Source organism: Lepidochelys kempii, chromosome 1 (assembly GCF_965140285.1).
Source record: "Lepidochelys kempii isolate rLepKem1 chromosome 1, rLepKem1.hap1, whole genome shotgun sequence".
Classification (NCBI taxonomy): Eukaryota; Metazoa; Chordata; order Testudines; family Cheloniidae; genus Lepidochelys; species Lepidochelys kempii.
The window spans coordinates 158921811-158944749 of record NC_136380.1 but is presented as its reverse complement, the minus strand read 5'-3'; the positions used below and the strand labels follow the sequence as shown (position 1 = coordinate 158944749).

Genomic DNA, 22939 nt, shown 5'->3' with positions numbered 1-22939 from the left:
GCCAGGCAGCTCTGCGCGCTGCCCCGTCTGCAGGCGCTGCCCCTGCAGCTCCCATTGGCCGCAGTTTCCGGCCAATGTGAGCTATGGGGCCGGTGCTTGGGGTGGGGGGCAGCGTGTGGCGCCCCATGGCTGCCTCTACACGTAGGAGCTGGAGCAGGGACATGCTGCTGCTTCCAGGAGCCACACAGAGCAGGGCAAGCCCCGGACCCTGCTCCTCGGTTGGAGCACCTGAGCGGGGCAAGCCCTGGACCCTGCTCCCCTGTGGGGAGTTAGATTAAAACACCTGGGCCAGATGAAAACATCTGGAGGGCCAGATGTGGCCCCCGGGCTGTAGTTTGCCACCCCTCTGCTAACAGCTTGAAATGTGTGTGTGGTGGGTGTGAGATTCATCAGTACGTTCAAGTGCGCATGCGCTTAGGAGCTTGTGTGCATGCCTGTTTGTTTATTGTGTGTATCTTCTAGACTAACACACAGCCTTACTTCAACAGGCAGCTTTGCATATACACACAGACTAATGCATTATAGTAATGCATATATCTCATGCAAGGTATTGTATTTTCCTAATGAAACAAGTTATTTTTATATATTAGAATGATACAAAAGTAGGGTGAAAATTGGGGGGAAAAATAATACTTTTTATAAAACCTGGGATATTTGTGTGTGTGTGTGTGTAAAAACAGGTTTAAACTGAAAACGAAGAGGTTTACTCATATGGGATGTGTTTTCATAGGCACAAATGGGAGTTAGGTGCCCAGCACTCATTGACTTTCAATGGGAGCTGTGGCGCTAACTGCTTTCTGTTCCTTTGAAAATCTCCCCCCTAAGTAATGAAAAGTAGCGACGGTTTATTAGATTCTGGAACTGGTGGTTGGCTAGGGACCCCATGTGCATGGTGTGAAATAAATTTCTAGTGGACAGGGGAATGCAGACTTGCAGGTGGCATACTGGTTCCTACTGTTCCCATTTACAGGTGCCTGCAACAAAAGACAGTCCTCAGTGCCTACCCATTTCACAAAAGCATGCCCACCCTTGCCCCTCCCATCCCCATGCCACATGGCCACATGGGTGGCTGTGGCCCCTGGGTGAGACCAGTGTTTTTGTGTGAAAGCTGCTACTGCTGCTGACAATGGATGGCTCCTGATGCGGTCTTCTGTCTTTATTGGAAATTGATCATTTTGGGGCAAAATATGCTGCCGTTGCCCCATAATCAGTACATATGTTGCTTTTTCTGCAAAAATTGTTCTTGAAGTTGTCCATAGCAAGCATAATGTGAGGGTTTCCTCCATCGATTTGAACAGTTTTGGCATTGCTGATGTTTTGTATGTTTCTGAGGTTTTAGTCAGCTCTTTTTGTGATCCAGAGGTCACCACCTGGACCTTGTGCTTTGGGCTCAGAACAGTGGATGAACACATTAGCATTTAGCAACAAAGCCCAGTATAGCTGGTCAAAAAGAAGGGAAAGCATTTTATGAAGTATTAAAACAAATTCTCTTTGTTTTTCTCCCCACCCATAAATTTAGAATTTTAAAATTAGAAAAATGTTGAGCAGCTTCACAACCCAGCAGCTGGCCTGGGTAGTGACATGACAGGACAGTGGCCTTAGTGGCTTCTTAGCCTTCCGTTCTTAGCCCTCATTGCTGAGGTAAGCACATTCCTGATAAATGTGTGTGAACAGAGATCTTTCAGTACATCAGGCTGAGCCACCCTTTCCCTGCCCCCCATGGAAGCTGGCGGTCTGCCTGAATTCTGCCATGATGTGTCCTGGTACCATTCCTTGGAACAAGCTGAGTGCAAAGTCGGCTGGTGACTCACTGCATGTGTTAAAGAGAAGATTTCTAGTGGCAGGAGAATCCTGAGTTGAATTCTTAGCCGTTGGCTTACATGGTTAATACTGTCCTCATCTCTCTGTTTCAGACATGGCAGAAGGTTATTTTTAGCACCTGCCCATTTTTCAGAGCTCATCCCCTCCTCTCGCCATGATCTATGCACAAAACAAGGTTTACCATAACAATTCCTTTGGTCACTTTAATGGTCACTAAGAGATGCTTCCATTTATTTTGCACCAACGGTTGTTAATTGTAGGGAGTTTGGGAGGGAAGGATTGGATGGTGATGGAACACAAGGGTCGGAGTAAAAGGTTTTCTGGACTTTAAAGTTGTTTAGATTAATTCATATTACATTTTTTATTTTATTATTTTAAGCAACAGGTGAATAAGTGGAGTTGCAAGACAAAGAATTCTCAAGCTAGATTGAGCCAATGTTTATAGAACTTGGGTGGGAACATTTTAGATGCAAATGAGATAGGCCTGGTGCAAAACAGTAAAAAAGATTCCTTGTATAGGACAACTAAGCTAACACATGTGTTTGTATCCCTTCTCACCCATCTCCCCTGCCTTCTCCTTCTGTTTTGTTTTTCACATATCTTATCATGTCTCTACTTGAGGGTCTCGTCTTGCAAACACATATTGCTAAACTTAATCCCAACTCATATTGCCTTGCAATAGGACCGTTCATGATTGCAAGCATAGGCCTCTGGTTCAGGAAAGAACTTACACACATGCTTAAAGACCTTTCCTAAAGAGGGAGTCTTTCTTCCGTTCAGTAGAGTTTGCAGGAACCGACCCTTCCATTGTAAGGCCTTTGGGGGTGGGGGGTTGTGTCCTTTTTATTTGTCTCTAAGGCACCTAACACACTTTGGGGTAGGGATCGGCAACCTTTGGCACACGGCCCGTTAGGGAAATCCACTGGCAGGCCGGGACGGTTTGTTTACCTGCAGCATCCGCAGGTTTGGCCGATTGCAGCTCTCACTGGCTCTGGTTTGCTGTTCCAGGCCAATGGGGGCTGCGAGAAGTAGTGTGGCCTGAGAGATGTGCTGGCCGATGCCTCCCGCAGCCCCCGTTGGCCTGGAACAGCGAACCGTGGCCAGGGGGAGCTGCAATCGGCTGAACCTGCAGATGCTGCAGGTAAACAAACCGTCCCGGCTCGCCAGTGGATTTCCCTGATGGGCTGTGTGCCAAAGGTTGCCAATCCCTGCTTTAGAGTGTATGATGATTAAATTATAAAAATAATAATGCTGTAGTAAGAACAAACTATAGTGAGTTCACCTGAGTAAAGGTTGAAGAAATACTAAGGGTCTCAGAATTTGGTCCATAATGAATAAATGACATTCCTATTGGTTAAACATTTTAATATTCAAAAGTAGGTAAATTGGTAGCTTTAATGATAAATATAGAACTTCTGTATTTATAAAAGCCAGGCCCCTCATAAATATCACATTATGTGGTTACCTACATGTGACAATTTTTTCTATAAATGATGAAATTTGAAAATTATCATTATATGTAATAAAGAATGGAAATGTTGTTGTTCATTAAGATTTGAAAACCCAAAGTCTGCCTACCAGTAAACTGCTTAATGAATCCAACTCAGTGCACCACATTGTAAATACAATGTTGTATTGTATTTTGAGGGAAAGAGTTTATATGGAGCCAAATTAAGACACACCCCAAAATCACACTAACTAGAGTCTTATTTTAGCCATGCCCAAGCGGACAGGACAGATCAGGCTTGGTGTTATGTATTCCATATACATGTAATCCTGAGGTGTTCAGTAGTGGGGATTAATTTGCTGGACCAAAAGGCATGAGCCATCATTACTTAAGATAAAAAACCCAGCGCTGTTAGCATAAAGCCAGTATCAGATTCATAACCCTCTATGTGGTCTTGCCACTAGAGGGGGACAGAGAGCCACACAATTAAACAAATTAAGCATGTATTTAACTATTAGCACGCCCTTAAGTCCCAATGAAGCTTAAGTGCATGCTTAAATGTTTCCTGAATTGGGGACTCTATGTCCGCGTGATAGAGAACACTCTCTGTATATATGCACATGTGCATCTCTTCTCTAACAGTCTACAGAAGTGTGAGAACAAAACTCTTCATGTGATATCTGTGCTTAAAAGTTTAAAGGCGCAGGACAGATTAAAGTTCCATGCACCATAATTGTGTGCTCTTGGTTTTGTACAATTCTGACATGCTAGTTTATGTAAACTAAGATGATGTACATATTCAAAGTTGATGATATAAAGAAGCAGCAGATGAATGTTACAAATATCTTGCCTTCACAATGCAAGTGTCATTTAATCCATCTGCGTATCCATTTTCCAACATTGTACTGGTTTTGAATAATTAGGAAAGGGTTGGGAATTGGCATAGAGTGTTTTATGGCAAGTTCTGTAATTTTTTTGTTGAATTCATTTTCAGGCACTTGGTTTTGTGTTTTGTGAGGATATGGCAAATATGCAGGTGAAATTTGTTCCTTCTAAAGTTTCTTCATGAACAATGTATGGCCAGGAGATGCTTTACAGCCAGGCAAGATGGGTGAGGTCACGCCATCTATTAAACTTTGAAATTGAATGGTATGATGTTGGAGGGCTAGCTGCCTAACAGGCTGTCACATCTTATTAGTTACCCTGAAGAAAAGCATTATTCAGATATTAAAATTTTGCAATGAGCTGGCTGCATAATGGAGAAAGAGCATGGTATATACAGCCCTTACTGTGAAATTTCAAAAGACTGAAAACGTGGGGCTTTTTTTATTTGGGTGAACAATGCAGACTGTCAGATCCAATATCTTGCACAAGTTTAATATCTAATCCATGGATTTGAGAGAACAATAAATTAACAGGGTCTTTTCAGGTCCTTCATAATCTACAGTTTAGTTCCAAATTCTCCCTCAACTATAATTTTAAGATCAGTTTCTCACCTCAACTCCCAACTTCTCACCAGCCTGTCATCTTTTGTTAACAAAACCACATATAGTGGTGAATGACTTCATGCCAAAGTCTCTGTCAATATTAAGTGCTAAGAATTTGTAACTAGCCTCCACTGTACCTTGCAGCGTGTAGGGAATCCAGTGGAAAAAGTCAGGTTGTATTTTTGACACGAGCAGCTTGTGCTGGTGGCAGTGACACTATAGGCACCTAAACAAAGAGAGTTCAAAACGTGTTTTAGAGCACTGGTGTGAAACACCCAGCCTTGATCAAGATCTGCCCTCTTTAGTCCATTCAAACTCTGCAGGATGCAAGGGTTTATTAAACAAACAAGTATTTATGTTTGTGAAGAAAACCTACCGAGTTTGAACTGAGTACAACCAATACAGTGATGTATTCTTGAGTCTGCTGACAGCCAGAAATAACAGCACTGGGAGGTGTCAGCTGCTCCCATTCATCTCAGTGGCATGTTAATTCTAAAGCCTAATTCTGACTGGAGCAGGGCAAATAATGGATTTTTCAGGTTGTTGGCAATTCCAAAAAAATTGAAAAAAGTTTTCTTTAGGGTTTAACTGAAAACATATATATATATATATATATTTGGCAAATTGAAAAGTCAAAAAACATTTTGTGTTGGGTGGCTCTCTCTACCTCAAAACAGCACTCTGGAACCTCCATATTCCCCAGTGTCCTATAATTATGATAGGTTCCATACAAAGCGTGCCATGTAAGGTGTCATGTGAAAATTCGTGATCTACTGAAACTCATTGTTTTGCCCAATTATGAATATAGTCAATGTGTATGAAGTTATGAGTTTTGCTGTATGGTTGTTACTGAAATAAGTTGTAAGTTTGAGAATCTCTACTGCTAGGTGGGTGTTAACTGACCAATAATCAACTCTATAGCTCAGTTGCACAAGTCCACACAATGGGGATTTACTCAGTTACTGTGACTCAACAAAGCTCACCAGGACATGTCTGGATAAGTGTCTTTGAGACTCTTGGACTGAGAATATAAAATGAGGGATGGTGACATCATGTCTTGGCCTTTCTCCTCCCCCGCCTACGCTGGAAGCAACAGGAATGCTGAGAAGACAACAACTGTATCTGAGGAGACTAGTCCAGGTTTAAGAGGGAAATCTGTGTATTATGAACTGTAACATCCAGTGGGATAAGAAAAATTGTTGATCTAAATACTGCCTAGTGTAATAAGGTTTAAGATTTAGATTATGCGTTTATCTTTTAATTTCTTTGGTTGCGATTTCTGACCTTTTCATGCCTACCACTTATAATCACTTAAAATCTATCTTTCTCTAGTTAATAAATTGGTTTTGTACTTTACCTAAAACAGTGTGTTTTGGTTGAAGTGCTTGGGAAACTTCAGCTCAGTTTACAAAAATGGTGTATGTCTTCTACACATTGGGGGAGGGGCAAACTGGGATATTAACTTACACTGATCAGGCTTCTGACTAGAGCAAGATGATACAGCTCTGGGGTGTAAGGCTGGAGAGTTAAGGGGGCACAGCAGTACCCCATTTCCAAATTGCACCTCAGGATCCCATCACAGTAGGGTCAAATGAAAGGTTTCATTCCACCTGACTCCATTTTTTTTGTTTAATCATAAATGACTATGAACTGTGGCCTGCATTGTGCAGGAGGTCAGACTAGATGATCATAATGGTCCCTTCTGACCTTAATATCTATGAATCTATGAATCGCCACTGTGAATAATAATGGACAGTCCTTGAGTCAGGGGAAGAGAGTGAGAATGATTCTGTAGCCTCTCAGCTAGGACTTTCACCTAGGCTGTGAAGTCCCTGCTCCAATGACTGTTTAATTAGTTATGCACAATAGAACTGCATCAACAGGAGAGATTGGGAGAGCCATACCTAGAATATTCCATAGTCTAGTGGTTAGGTCCTTCCCCTGCAATATGGGGGTCCCACATTCAAATACCTTTTCCACATCAGGTGGAGGGGAGAATTGAACCAGGGTCTTCTGTATCTCAGGTTATAAAGAGACTACCGCCTCCTCTGGCCGTTTATGACTTCAGCCTAAAAAATTATATGTTTTGGTAATGTCAAAATCAAATGGTTCATTTTGAAATTACCAAAAAATTTCAATTTTTTGGCTTGGTCAAAACTATTCAGCAAACTCAACTTGAATTCGTGAATAGTTTCAGGTCAACCAAAACTGCATTTTTCAGCTAATAAATTATTAGCCACCAAAAAAAGAAAAGAAAAGCCCAGCTCTATTTATTTAACTGTTTTGAAAATCTGTCTTTTAAAATGATTTAGATTATACCCTCTTCCCCTGGGAAGCACCTGGTGCTAGAACCAACTTATATTTTTCTATCTAAATAACAAATAGTAATAATTTTGATGTATAGTTGTGTGCTTAATTTGCACAATTACTGCATACTAATCGGCATATACAAATCAGGTAATTACACATATAATTACACATAAATGGCCAAATAAACACAGGGCAGAAATAGTACTTGTCCTAAAGTGCCAGACACCATTTTTCTTCTTGAGTGAAGTTGAATGTAAGTAGCTTGTGTACTTACTAGATAGGAGCCATATTCTCCCTTTGGAATTTGTATAATCCCTTTCATTGTTATTAGATGGTGGATCTACTGTGGATTAAGTGAAGTGTATAACCCTAAACCTGGTCATGGACTACAATTAGAAATGCAAATTAGCCCTCTACAAAAATTAGCTTGACTCACCTTTTTTTATTTCACCAACTATGAAAGAAGCAATTAGTTGGGTCAAGCTGAATGAAATAAAATTCCCAAAATGAGCAGTGAAGAGGACCTTGAAATGGTAGAATTTGATCCGGCCCCTTCAGACACTTCTGCATTCAGTGTTTCTTCCTTCTCTGATGGTTTAGTCCAGGGCATGCTGCTTTACAGACACTTATATAATGAAGAGTGTTTGCTCTGAGGCATATAATACTGCATTACAATTGTAAATTCCATTAATTGTCATAAAGCGGGTCACAGAGCTCAGACAATGGGAAAAATCCTGTAGTTCTGCACCCCTGAAAATGGGTGAAATATAATCTTTGGGGGATTTTTGGATTCTAGCAATAAAGTGCAAAATGGTTCATAAAGGTAAATGTAACATACCAATGACAGATGAAGCCACTGTGACCAATGCCTGTGAATTTCCTGCTATGACTTGTTTGGTAGATAGTTACCTTAATACACTTACTAGTCCCAAGGTGGAATTTTGCCCTCCTTTGTATACATGCTAACTGTCTCTCTGTAATAAGGAAAGTTCCTATTGTTTTAGCGATATATTTCACTCTGTCTCTCCAGAATGCCCATTCTGTCGTTCACCTTTCCTTGAAGTTAATAGATGTCTTTTTTTTCCCTCCCCAAATATCATTATTTAGAATTGACTTAAGTTGGCTTAAACCCAATAGGGAGTTTGGAGATCATATATCCATCTTATCAATTTTTGTCAAGTGGTTTTGAAGTTTAAATTATTTTGAAGTAATGCCTATAAATAACAACATTTTTCATCAAGGATCTGAAAACCCTTCTTTGAAGATTAGTAAATCCTGACAAAAAGAAAAGGAGTACTTGTGGCACCTTAGAGACTAACCAATTTATTTGAGCATGAGCTTTCGTGAGCTACAGCTCACTTCATCGGATGCATACCGTGGAAACTGCGAAAGACATTATATACACACAGAGACCATGAAGCAATACCTCCTCCCGCCCCACTATCCTGCTGGTAATAGCTTATCTAAAGTGATCATCAAGTTGGGCCATTTCCAGCACAAATCCAGGTTTTCTCACTCTCCGCCCCCCCCCCCCCACACACACACAAACTCACTCTACTGCTGGTAATAGCCCATCCAAAGTGACCACTCTCTTCACAATGTGTATGATAATCAAGGTGGGCCATTTCCTGCACAAATCCAGGTTCTCTCACCCCCCCCACCCCCATACACACAAACTCACTCTCCTGCTGGCAATAACTCATCCAAACTGACCACTCTCCAAGTGTAAATCCAAGTTTAACCAGAACGTCTGGGGGGGGGGGGGGTTCTGGTTAAACTTGGATTTAAACTTGGAGAGTGGTCAGTTTGGATGAGCTATTGCCAGCAGGAGAGTGAGTTTGTGTGTGTGGGGGGGGGGGGTTTGGAAAGCCTGGATTTGTGCTGGAAATGGCCCACCTTGATTACCATGCACATTGTAGGGAGAGTGGTCACTTTGGATGAGCTATTACCAGCAGGAGAGTGAGTTTGTTTGTGTGGTTTTTGGAGGGGGGTGAGGGGGTGAGAGAACCTGGATTTGTGCAGGAAATGGCCCACCTTGATTATCATACACATTGTGAAGAGATTTCAGAGTAACAGCCGTGTTAGTCTGTATTCGCAAAAAGAAAAGGAGTACTTGTGGCACCTTAGAGACTAACCAATTTATTTGAGCATGAGCTTTCGTGAGCTACAGCTCACTTCAAGTGAACTGTAGCTCACGAAAGCTCATGCTCAAATAAATTGGTTAGTCTCTAAGGTGCCACAAGTACTCCTTTTCTTATTGTGAAGAGAGTGGTCACTTTGGATGGGCTATTACCAGCAGGAGAGTGAGTTTGTGTGTGCGGGGGATGAGGGTGAGAAAACCTGGATTTGTGCTGGAAATGGCCCAACTTGATGATCACTTTAGATAAGCTATTACCAGCAGGACAGTGGGGCGGGAGGAGGTATTGTTTCATGGTCTCTGTGTGTATATAATGTCTTCTGCAGTTTCCGCGGTATGCATCCGATGAAGTGAGCTGTAGCTCATGAAAGCTCATGCTCAAATAAATTGGTTAGTCTCTAAGGTGCCACAAGTACTCCTTTTCTTTTTGCGAATACAGACTAACACGGCTGTCGCTCTGAAATAAATCCTGACAGTAGCACTGAGAGGTAAGTACTTTCTGAATGAGGAAACTGCATCACACAATGGTGGAACTGTTTGGAAATATTCTGAAAAAACACTTTTCCATTGGAAAATGCTGATTTGTCTAAAGAAAAACATTTAGTGGAAATATTCTGATTTCAACTAAATTTTTATTTTTAAATAATGGAAAGTTTTGATTTTCCATTTTGAAATGACTTTCCAATTTTTTATAATACAATATAAAATAGACAAAGTTAAAATAGGAAAAATGTTTTGATTTTATCAAAATAAAACAGTTAGATTGACCCAAAATGATTTGTTTTCTTGGACTATCATTTTGCAGGAAACTTCAATTTTTTGTTTTCATTTCATTTTGGAGTGCAAAAAAAGAATCAAAATTGCAGTATTTCCTGCAAACAGAAAATCTGCACCCTACCCAGATCTACTTATTAGTTACATCTTGAGAATGGTATGCATTTGTGAGCACACAGTTGAACACCCATGATGTATGTGTGCAGCTTTCATGTTTATATATGCAAATTGGATATTTATGTGATTAGTGAGATTTCTGATTGGCCAAGTAAGTAGTCACAGACCTAATTTATATGCACAGTTATGGTATTTGTATGCAAAAACTAGAGACACACAGTGGGGTGGGAGGGGGTATTGTTTCATGGTCTCTGTGTGTATATAATGTCTACTGCAGTTTCCACGGTATGCATCCGATGAAGTGAGCTGTAGCTCACGAAAGCTCATGCTCAAATAAATTGGTTAGTCTCTAAGGTGCCACAAGTACTCCTTTTCTTTTTGCAAAGACAGACTAACACGGCTGTTGCTCTGAAACACTCATCTTTGAAAATCTGTTCATAAGTGAGTTGTCCCCAAGGCCGCACAGTTAGCCAATGGCAAAGCTATAACAGAACTCGGAAGTCTGGATTCCCAGACCCCTACTCGGACCATAAACCCACATTTCTTCATGGGACTGGGGAGGACCTACACTCACCTAATTTTGAGAATGCCACATTTCTCAGACTTTCTTTGGGTTATAGAGCTAAAGAGTAAAAACTAAAGGTCTTGATTGTGTACAGAAATCATTTGGTTTGCTGGAGCCTCGTAAACATGAACAAAACATAGGAATGAATATATATAGAACCATGAAGGTGTAGCTATGATAGACATGTTCTTTATCTGTTCAGGACACCAAATAGGTTAATGAACTTGTTCATGGTAACCAGTGGTGCAAGTAGAAATCATTTCTTGCCGGTACTGCACTCATGGGAGGGACACAAGGGGGGGCACGTGACCTCCCCATGTGACCCTCCATGTAATTCCTCCCCAGCCCGGGGCCCCCACTCTCTCCCCATCCCGTCGACACCCCCCTTACCTGTCTAAAATTATACAACTGAATCTGTTAAACAGATGCAGTTGTAAAATGATGCTTTGGGCCCCTAGTGCCACCTGGACTTCCAGGTGTCATTGAGGATCCAGCAGCACTCCAAATTGAAAACTTCTTAAATAAAAGGATAGGAAGGACAATCACCCCACTTTCCCTTAAAACACTAACAGTGCCTCCCTTACATCCAAACTAAGCTTCTGCCAGCTTACCTCTATCTAAGGGTAGGTCTTCACTACCAGTGTTAAAGGGCTGCCGCGGCAGCGCTTTAACATGGCTGTGTGGTCGCGCTGTAAAAAACTCTCCCAGCGCTGTAAAAAACTTACCCCCCACGAGGGGAGTAGCTACCAGCACTGGGAGTGCAGCTCCTAGCACTGGTGAACTGTCTACGCTGCCCCTTTACAGTGCTGAAACTTGCATCGCTCAGGGGGGTGTGTTTTACCCCCCGAGCGAGAAAGTTTCAGTGCTGTAAAGTGGCAGTGTAGACAAGGCCTATGTATTGCTCTCTGCCAGGCGGTAGGAAAGCAAAGATGCTGTGCCATCTGGGTTTGATGGAAAAGAGGCATAGAACTGTGTGTGCCATGTGCATCTTGATAGAACTACAGCTCAAATTGTGTTGTTATTTTCCTCCGCATGACATACAGGAGGGGCAATAAAAATCAGCCTGGCAGAACGTGCATCAGAACTGTCTCTGGACAGATAAGAAATTGGTCAAAATCACATTCTCTGATCTCTTGGGGCCAAATCCTGTTCCCATTGAAATCAAAAGAAGTTTTGCTATTGAGTTCAATGCGGACAGGATTTGACATTTGGAGAGGAAAGAACAAAACCACTCAAGCAAGGGCTATATTGCTTATACCACAGGTATCAAAGGCTGCTGAGTCATGTGAGAAAGTCAGCAGACATCTATCTTTGTCCATTGAAAGGGAGAAATCGGAAATCAATGAGGCTAGAATAGTCTTTGTACCATATCCAACTCATAAATCCATCTGCAAAGGATCAAGGAAATATGAAGGCTCCAGATTACCTTAAAGTCCTCAGTCCCTTGGTTAGAATGCGCCCATCAGTATATGTTCATAGTCCAGAGGCTGGAGCAGGAATCAAAACCACTGCTTAAACACCTTCCGTCCCCCCACGCCTCCCCTCTTGAGGACTCCTGACCAACGTAACAGCACAATACATATGCTAACAAACTTAAATAAAGCCTGTTAAACCCATATAAAGAATGAGCAGAGTGCAGCTTCACCCCCACTCCGGGGCAGGGGCTAGCCTCCCCAAGTCTTTCCGGTACCCCAGACCCGCTTAAAAATCTCTTGCTGGTACTGCGTACTGGAGCGTACCACTCTACTTGCACTGCTGATGGTAACTTTGCACTCATTTGCTACTTAGAATGTTGGCTGTGAGATTTGATCAGTTTGAATGGGCTGGAACTTCCTTGTGTTGCTTGTGGAATTACTTGTTTTGCTTGTTCTTGAGCTGATACAGTCAGCTGTGTGAAGTAAAGGGAAAGAAAAGTTGTACACAGTTGGAACTCCACTCTGGGATGATCTTCTCTGAGAACTCCAGCAGTCTTCCTGCTCTCACTCCCTGCTTGCTTCTCTAGCATCTTCAGCAACCAAAACTTGTTAGACCTATTGTGGCTGCACTTAGTAAGGTGCTGTTGATGGCCATGGTCTCTTTCACAAGCACAGCTGTTTCCTTAGAGTAATGGCCTGTTTTCAGCAGAGGCCAAGGATTGAGCTGATATGAATGTTGGATTGCAATTTATACTAGCCTAAAGGTAGGTGAGGTGTGAGGAACGTTGGTGGAACGCTGTGTGGGACATAAAGAAAAGCAGTACTTGTGGCACCTTAGAGACTAACCAATTTATTTGAGCATGAGCTTTCGTGAGCTACAGCTCACTTCATTGGATGCTGTAACTCACGAAAGCTTATGCTCAAATAAACTGGTTAGTCGCTAAGGTGCCACAAGTCCTCCTTTTCTTTTTGCGAATACAGACTAACACGGCTGTTACTCTGAAACCTGTGTAGGACGTAGTCTATGATCAGCTTGTTCTGTGGACAAACAGAGAACTTCAGTGCCCTATCTGTATCACTGACACCACACAAACACTATATTAAAATAAATAGGGTAAACAAATTGTGCATGTGGTACATGGAAAGACAACACAGCCTAAAAAAAAATCAAACCCCAAATAGGACAAATACCCGTATTTTAGAATGAGGCAAATGCTTGTTACATTTTTTCAGTGACTTTCCTTAGCTGTTCGTATTTTTCGTGTGGCAATGGTAAAAAGCTGCTTGCTTCTAACAGTGAAACAAAGAGTAACGTTAAGATAAAGAAAACAAAAACCCAAGACCTTGCTTTCCTTAAGAAAGGTGTGCCTGTATAGTGGCATAGCTGCCCTGCCAAACTCTCCCAGGGGAGATGCAGTTTGTAGATTATACCAGCTCCCTGAAGGAAATAAATGATACTAGCAAAAACTTTTTTTTCAAGCATGAATATGTCATAAGGAATCCCACCCCTAACCACATTATACCAGCAAAAATTTCCAGTGTAGACCTGGCCTAAAGCTAGTGTATATGTGCTGCTCTGCTTCACTGCGGAGTTTCTGCCAGCCTTCCCCAGCCCTGTCCTGCCAGGCTTTCTGCAACATATTTAAAGGGACTGTCCTTTTACACATCCTCACAATATACTCAGATGAAGCTTTCCTCTGCAGGGCGGACTTTTACAACTTGTTTTTCTCTTGAATAATTCAACCAACTGGTCCCTTAATAGGAAACATAAAAACGTTAGTCCATGCTTGCCTTGTTCTGTAGTAAGTTCTGTAAGTAAGAGGTCTTTAGCTATTAATTTATGGGCATAATGGACCTCAGTGAGATAGCAGACTCATGAATTTACTAGGAGCCTTTTTGTATGGTAGGAAGATTCCCTACTTCTGCCCCCAAGTTAAAAAGAAAAGAATACAGGGCCTGACTCTGATCTCATTTACATTGCTTTTTATACTGGAGAACTCTATTGACTTCACTGTACTTTGACTTACACTGGTGTCAGAAAGATCAGAAATGGGCCCAGGGATTTTAGAGCAAGAAAATACCATTTTGTTTTCCTAATGGAATAGCACTAGTGAATCTAATCAAGAAAGTTCCTAGGTTTCTCTTTACAATTCACCAAGGCAATTGAATTATGATAAAATAAATTAACAGATGTAACTACAATATTTTAAAAAGCATATTTCTTGTGAAAATATTAATGTCACATAGGTTATTGATTTTCTTAAATACCAGGACGGTTTGTTGAATTTACAGCTGGGTGATTTTGGAGAGCATCCAAATCCAGAGAACATCCCTGCTGAAAAATGAAAAATAATCTTTGCAAATAAATTTTGTCCAATAGTTAATGGTGCCCAGCACAATTGAAGCACTGATTGCTTTACAAAATCTTCAGGCTTTTAAAAATCACAGCTGGCTGCAGGCAGAAATATGGAAGGTAAAGCTGATAACAATGCTTATAGTTAAGGTTTCCTAGCACTTTCTGTTATAAACCCTTGTTTTCAGTTGCTTATACGTTTGCCAAACTTCAACAATTTAGGCTGAAATTTCTCATGCCATGTGTCTGCCTGAAGTTGAGGTTTCTGAGAAAGTTTCAGCAAAAATGGTTTGACCGTTTCCTAGACTGAGATAAGAGAAAAATAGGTAGTTTTGCCAATGTTCATTTTTCCAAATATTTATTTGAAGAGCTCTAGCTCCTCTATGCTTTGGAGCAGGAACTTGAAATTTGGTGGGGTCAAAGAGATGTCTTTTGTGTGTGTGTGAGAGTGAAAGAGAGAATATCCACCCAGATTTGACTCCGTTATAATCATCTGGAAATTGCCACTTGCACATATTCATTAGATTTGTCAGAGGTTTGCAGATATAATTTGTGGATGTGCTAATTGCACTGAGCATGGGAAGTCTTAATTCTGACAGTGCCTAATTTTGGAGTCCGTGACTTTACAATCTTAAGATTTTAACATAGTTTTTTATATGTAGCTTAATAAAAGGATGAGAGAGGTTGTATGTTTATATAAATAAAAACAGTTAAGAACATAAGAACGGCCAAACTGGGTCAGACCAAAGGTCCATCCAGCCCAGTATCCTGTCTTCCAACAGTTGCTTATAGAAGCTGACTGTGCTAATTGTAAAAAGAAAAGGAATACTTGTGGCACCTTAGAGACTAACCAATTTATTTGAGCATAAGCTTTTGTGAGCTACAGCTCACTTCATCAGATGCATACTGTGGAAACTGCATCCGATGAAGTGAGTTGTAGCTCACGAAAGCTCATGCTCAAATAAATTGGTTAGTCTCTAAGGTGCCACAAGTACTCCTTTTCTTTTTGCAAATACAGACTAACATGGCTGTTACTCTGAAACCTGTGCTAATTGTCTACATTTATAACATCCTCAAGGTCAGATGGTAGCAGTTCTAGTCATCATATGCAATGAAAATCCACAGAGAAGCAAAAAGGTGTCAATGGCATGTGTACAGGAGAGGTATAAACAGCATCAGCAGCCATTCAGAACCTTCAAAAGGATTGGTGATGCAATGGAAACAGCTTAGATTCATTTTCAAGGCCCAGTCCTGCTGCCATTTAAGACAGTGTGAAACTTCCATAGATTTAAATGGGAGCGCAGCCAGGCTCCACATGTCTATTAATGATGCAGAATTATGCTAGAACTCATGGAAATTTTAGAAAGTCTGTGTGACATCTCTCTGAATACCAAATGAATGCATTACATCAATGAAATGCAAATGAATCTGTCACCTTAAAGATGTTGTTTACTTCAATAAATCCATTGGAAAAGCAGTAGTTCTAATAATGATTTTGACCCCAGATCGACAGCCTACTTCATAAGCATGTGTGTAATTTTAAGCATGAGTAGTCCTGTTCACTTTAAAGTTAAGCATGTGCTGCCTTGGGACTATTCTAATTTTAGAAAAAATGAAAAATCTCAGTTTCCCCAGAAACCCTTGTATTCCTCACCAGAGAAAGGTTTCAGAGTAACAGCCGTGTTAGTTAGTTAGAAAAGGAGTACTTGTGGCACCTTAGAGACTAACCAATTTATTTGAGCATGAGCTTTTGTGAGCTACAGCTCACTTCATCGGATGCATCTACGAGTTTTTTCATGCAGTTGATAGATTTCCACTCCATACGGCTAAATGCAGTGCCTTGCATAATGACAGGTTTCAGAGTAACAGCCGTGTTAGTCTGTATTCGCAAAAAGAAAAGGAGTACTTGTGGCACCTTAGAGACTAACCAATTTATTTGAGCATGAGCTTTCGCGATGAAGTGAGCTGTAGCTCACGAAAGCTCATGCTCAAATAAATTGGTTAGTCTCTAAGGTGCCACAAGTACTCCTTTTCTTTCCACCAGAGAAAGCAGATGTAATCTCCTGCAAGCTTCTTCACTGCTGAGTCCTGCAACAAAGCCTTTGACTCCAGCAAAGAGAAAATTCTTCTCTATTAGACCCCTCTTATCTTCTTTATTATGTAAGGAAATCTCCCTAATTCAGTTGATGAAAGTTAATTGTTTATACATGAAATACAAGGTTGCTTAGTACTTGACCTAGGATCAGAAGGCTAGAGAAATCTACTTGCTTATTGCACCCTGCTGCTGGGCAATCTTGTATTCCTAACTGTGGACCTATTCTGTGCCTCCATCCTCTTTGACTGGCCTCTGCATGGGACAGGGGGACGCTCGCAGTTCCCCAGCCACCATGGCAGAGCAGGGGGACCCCTGCAGCTCCCTGGACCCCGGCCACTACAGGGGGACAGGCTGACCCCCAGAGCCCCCGGCCACTATGGGGGGACAGGCTGACCCCCTGAGTCCCTGGCCACCACGGGGGAGGGGGCAGGGGGACCCTGCAGCTCCCCTCCGCCACCGGGGGAGGGAGTAGGGAGATCCTGGAGCTCTGAGCCCCCATGGGTGGTCGGGGTGCCAGAGCTACCAGCCACCCAGCAGCTGCCCAGTCCCTTCCCATTTTATCATGGTTATTTTTATTAAGATCAGAGACAGGTCACAGGCTTCCATGAATTTTTCTTTATTGCCTGTGATCTGTCCACGACTTTTACTAAAAATATCCATGACAAAATCTTAGCCTTAATTATTGGTATTGGAGTTGATAGTCTAAATGACATTTGGAAGTTAGTTACTGATATTCTGACAGGCAGTTGGTATTCTAACTGGTCACTGGTAATAACTATTGAAATTGGTTATTGATATTCTAATTGGTTTGGTAATCTGTAATCTATTTAGTAACTGATATAATATACAGATAAAAGTATTTTAAGGTAATATACAAAAAAGTCATTTTGAAACAACCTTATTGGAACACACTTTGATGTTGATGTGTCCGCATTTTCTGGTGGAAGAATGTTCGATAGGAAATTGACTAATTCAACTGTTGACAATAGTATGAACTGATTAGCCAGCTTTTAAGATACAACTTGCCAAAAAAAAAAAAAAAAAAAGGGTATTTCAGGTAGATTCCAGATACAGGCCTGATTCTTTAAAGTACACAGAGCCTCCTGGGAAATGTCAGAAGAGTTCAGCCCCTTTAAGAATTCGGGCCATTTTTCTGTTAAGAAAAAATAAAATAATTTTAGTGAAAGTATTTTACAGTCTAGGGCTAAATTCAACCTTGGTCTAACTCTACTGAATTCAGCAGAGATTTAGCCACTTAGATCAGGATTGACCATAGTCCTTAACACACACTGGGCAAATCTAAGAGTGGATTATGCCTCTCTGAGGTACAATCCCTCCCTGAACTTTCTCTAAAGCAGTGCAACTCCTTGCTCCCCCAACATGAATTAGTTCGTAAATGGAACAATTTGGCCAAAGTGAATTGGGAAATAAGGGAAACTTTGCTATACATGGTAGATATATCGCTGGAAAGCAGTCCCTGTATTTGAGAAATGCAAATGTTTCCAAACACATAATCCATTCCTCATGAAAAGCATGTGACTCCAGTATAGAATTTATAGGTCAACTGATTCTGTGGAAGATTAGCCTCAATATTCTGTAACAGAAGTCTCTAGTTACTTATGGCTCAGAACGTTTTTAATTCCTGATAAGGGATTATGCAGGGCACAATACTACCACTACATAATAAAACCTCCTCTCTTTGATTTGGCAGAATTAACCTTTGTAAGTAGAAAGACCTCTCACCCACTCCTGCTGAGAATAAGGGATGGTGTTGTATAAGTTGGGACTTAGTGGTGCCAATTAATGACAATGTTAATTAATGACATCCTGACCTAAAATTCATTGAGTTTCTTTTTCTTTATCCTTTTAAAATCATTCTCGTACTGTGTGTCATGAAGATGATTTTGGCAAGTTTAGTCCACTCTAGTCAAAATACAATATGTAAGATGCTTAAAATGTATCCTGCCAAAGACAGTAGTGCTGGATCCAAATTTTTAAATCTGTCTAATTAAAGATAGGGATATTCCTTATTTTTCTGCAGTTTTAGCTATTTTCTTCAATTTAATGGACGGGCTCTGAACAACCGACTTGTTGCACGTTACATCTCCTTTTGGCAGGAGATCTCTCATTTCCGTTTAGAAGAGTTTTTACAGTGAAAAAACTCAAGTTACAAATACACTAAAACTTGACTTACAGGTTTACAAATAAATTTTTAAAAGGAAAATGCAATTAAAACAAGCCTAGTTTATTTTTGAGTCATTAGGTGGACCAGTAGTGGAAATATATTTAACCTGTTTTAGTTAAACTAGTGTAACTACTAGTAAAGAGAGGCTTAATTTTTAGTCAGTAAATGTGTATTTTGGATGAATATTTTGAGGCTATGCAAGTTTTTTGGGCTATGAAAGTATTTTTTGGATTATATCTCCTTACGTATTTATAACTGGCCCAGTTCTTTATGCTGTAGTATAAAATCGTTATGAAGCACATGCAGTACTTCCTGCACTATTCTTGGTGCTTATGATGTGTTGCATATTATGAAATCCTTATAGTGAGAATAAATTGTTCTGATATAGATTTTTACTGGTATAGGATAATCTCAAACAGTAGAAATTGGTGTACCAGAAAGTTGCAATGGTATTTTCTGTGTTATCACATGAGCTTCATTATTGGCCTTTCTTACAGTCAATAGTATTCTAAACTAAGCTAGTACTTGGGCTAGTTGTGGGAGTAAAGTACTACATAAAGAGTGAAATCCTGGATTCATTGAAGTTAATGATAAAATTCTCTTCATTGACTTCAGTGGGGCCAGGTTTTCACCCAGTGTAAGGGTATCACATTTGCATGTAATGTGTAGTAATTTTAATTGCGTGATAAGGCCTGACATTCTGGTCCTTCATCAGTCTACTAAAGACCTGAGGTAAAGCCAAGAATACTTCAATAAGGACCAGTTTTGACATAAAGGACCAGTGTGAAGGGCCATATCCCTATTACAATTATTAAATAAATAAATCTTAACATATTTTAAAAACATACCCCTCTAAAAGGTGTGATTTTTCTTTCCCTTGAATTCTGGGATCCAATCTGTGGTGATATTGACATCAAGGGCAAGACAGGCAGCCACTGGTATCTCATCCTTGCCTTTCTGGATTCCCCTGTCCTAACCCTCATACGGCAGACTCTTTAAACTGTTATTACTGTTCTTGAGGTTTGCTCCATACGGAGGTTGTAATATTGCACCATTAGGGTCATGCTTAAGCACATAGCATCTTGCCAGCTCCCAGATGGCTTGCATTAGTCAGATTAGGCCAGCATTTCAAAACAAATATCCTCTGGCTTGTGAAAAAAAATGGAAGGATGGTTTCAGAGCCAGTATATGGGAGTATTTCGTTAGTTTATTTTTTTTTTTTTAGAGACAACTGTCTGTGGTATTGGGAGCAGGCATGTTGCTCCCTCTAGAAGTATTTGAGCTGCTTCTGGCCATGGATGTGCTCCTTGCCTGTGGAACATTCAGAGCAGAGACTAGAGCAAAGGATCGGCAACCTTTGGCATGTGGCCCGCCAGGGTAAGCCAATGGGGGCTGCGGGAAGCGGCAGCCAGCACATCCCTCAGCTTGCGCCGCTTCCCACAGCCCTCATTGGCTTGGAGCTGTGAATCGCAGCCAAACCTGTGGACATGGCAGGTAAGCAAACCAGCCCAGCCCGCCAGGGGGCTTACCCTGGCAGGCAGCATGCCAAAGGCTCCCAATCCCTGGACTAGAGTGTGGATCAGAAAGATCCCTCAATCGCATGTCCTGAGTGCACAAGGGTGCCCTCTGTTGCTAGAGCAGCATGGACAGAGAACACAGAGGAGGAGGAGAAGAAGGTATAAAGGAGAAGGGGAGACCGAGAAAGGGAAGAGGGAATCTGGAGATGAAAGGAAAACAAGATAAGGCAGGATGGGCCATGAGGTGGTAACGAGGAGACAGAAATTATGTGAAGAGAATCTACCACCTATTTTCTTGGTGCTTGTGATCAAGTTCATTTTCTGGCATTTCAGTGTCCCAGTTGAAATCTATGCTAATAATTCCAACAGTGGGAATATGTAACACATTGCGTGTAAATGCTTTCTGCATATTAATTAACCTAGGTTCAGTGAATTGCCAAATCCCAACATGTCATATGCTTGGTTCTTTTCTTTCCCCCTCCATTTTTGTTTTTATTTCATTATAGAAACATTCAACACAAAGCATTGCTGTTTCCTGCCATCTGACCAATATTTTCAGGTTACAAAGTTTAACCCAAGCAAAGGGTCGTTTTTTAACTCTTTAGAAACAAAAGGAAAGGCAATCCTGAGAAGTACAAATGCACATCACACACTCAAGGGTATCTCCCAGGTGCAGTTGATGGAAAAAGACCTCTAAATCCAAATAATCAAAGAAGGTACATTAGTGGATCACAGATACAGATTAGAATGAAAATCCAGTTAGACAGTGATGTTCTGCAGTTAACAATCTCTGTGTTAATGTGGCTTCAGCTTTATAAATGATAGTTAACTAGATGTCATCTGTTTGAGTGCTAATCTAGACAGTTTTATGCATACAGAACACTGAATCCATGTGTGAGCAAGTAAAATGTCTTTCTCTTCATCAGCATCATTAATGAGTCAAATACTAAAGGTCCTGAATTTCAGTGCACAACAGCCATATTGTTAGATTGGGTATACTTTCAAAGGTTGTCATTAAGCAGCTCGAGATGAACCCAGATCATAACATTTGGATCAAAGGTCTTCATTCAACCGGTCAAATATAGGTGCGGCTATGAGTTTAATCTGCATATCCAAAGTTTGGGGGTGTTCCAATTTAGGGCATGTTTACATGAGGAAGTTATGCTGAATCGGTAGAATGTGAATTTAACGTGCTATAGCTATTTCAGAATAGATCCCCATGTGGGCACATTCTGCAATAGCTATTCTAGTCAATTTCCCTGTACAGACAAGCCCTTTGAATTTTGGCTCAGGTCTATCTTTAGGAGAAAAGGATCAAGTAGGATTTTCTGCACAGTATGTCTCCTTTTGCCGTGTTACTTTTGTTGTCCTCTTTGAGGGGGAAAGACAAATATTTATATATTTTGCTTTTAAGATTTCCAAATATGATGACAATTACTCTTTATTTTTTTGTTGGGCAGGGACTTGGCATAAAATTTGAAGCAACTGCCTGGATTTTTGCTTCAAAGCTGAGGTATTAACTCCTGAGTAGCAGGGATCGCAATGGAGAGGCTAGCACCTGGCTAATATACAGGAACAAAGCCTTTGGAAAATGGCAGTTGGACTCCCAAGTCACTTTAGAAAAATTTGTGGATAAGGGGGATCCAGTGAATATAGAGTACTTAGATTTTCAGAAAGTCTTTGATAAGGTCCCTTACGAAAGGCTCCTAAGCAAAGTAAGCTGTCATGGGATAAGAGGGAAGGTCCTCTCATGGATTGATAACTGGTTAAAACAGTGGTCTCCAAACTATTTGGCTCACGCACCCCCAGGGTGAAGACTGGAAGACCTGCCGCAGGCGCGCCGCCGGAGGGGAACACTAGCCATGGACGTGCCAAGCTGCCGCCGAAGAAAAAAAACTGCGGAGTGCCGTCCGGCGGCACTCCTGCTGCCGCGCACCCCCTGGGATCATCTCGCGCACCCCAGTTTGGAGACCACTGGGTTAAAAGATAGGAAACACAGGGTAGGAATAAACGGTCAGTTTTCAGAATGGAGAGGTAAATAGGTGTCCCCCAGGGGTCTGTACTGGGCCCAGTCCTATTCAACATATTCATAAATGATCTGGAAAAAGGGGTAAACAGTGAGGTGGCAAAATTTGCAGATGATACAAAACTACTCAAGATAGTTAAGTCCCAGGCAACTGCCATCCCTCAAAACTGGGTGACTGGGCAACAAAATGGTAGATGAAATTCAGTGTTGATAAATGCAAAGTAATGCACATTGGAACACATAATCCCAACTATACATATAAAATGATGGGGTCTAAATTAACTGTTACCACTCAAGAAAGAGATCTTGGAGTCATTGTGGATAGTTCTCTGAAAACATCCACTCAAGGTGCAGCTGCAGTCAAAAAAGCAAACCGAATGTTGGGAATCATTAAGAAAGGGATAGATAATAGGACAGAAAATATCATATTGCCTCTCTATAAATCCATGGTATGCCCACATCTTGAATACTGCATACAGATGTGGTTGCCCCATCTCAAAATAGTTATAATGGAATTGGAAAAAGTTCAGAGAAGGGCAACAAAAATGATTAGGGGCACGGAACGGCCGCCATATGAGGCGAGATTAATAAGACTGGGACTTTTCAGCTTGGAAAAGATACAACAAAGGGGGGATATGATTGAGGTCTATAAAATCATGACTGGTGTGGAAAAAGTAAATAAGGAAGTGT

General features: G+C 41.1%; 1 protein-coding gene across 2 annotated transcripts in view; it reads left to right on the top strand.

The window, feature by feature from the left end:
- Positions 1-22939, top strand: part of ABCG1 (ATP binding cassette subfamily G member 1) — an 82782-nt gene that overhangs the window by 33202 nt on the left and 26641 nt on the right. The gene's annotated exons all lie outside the window — the stretch shown is intronic.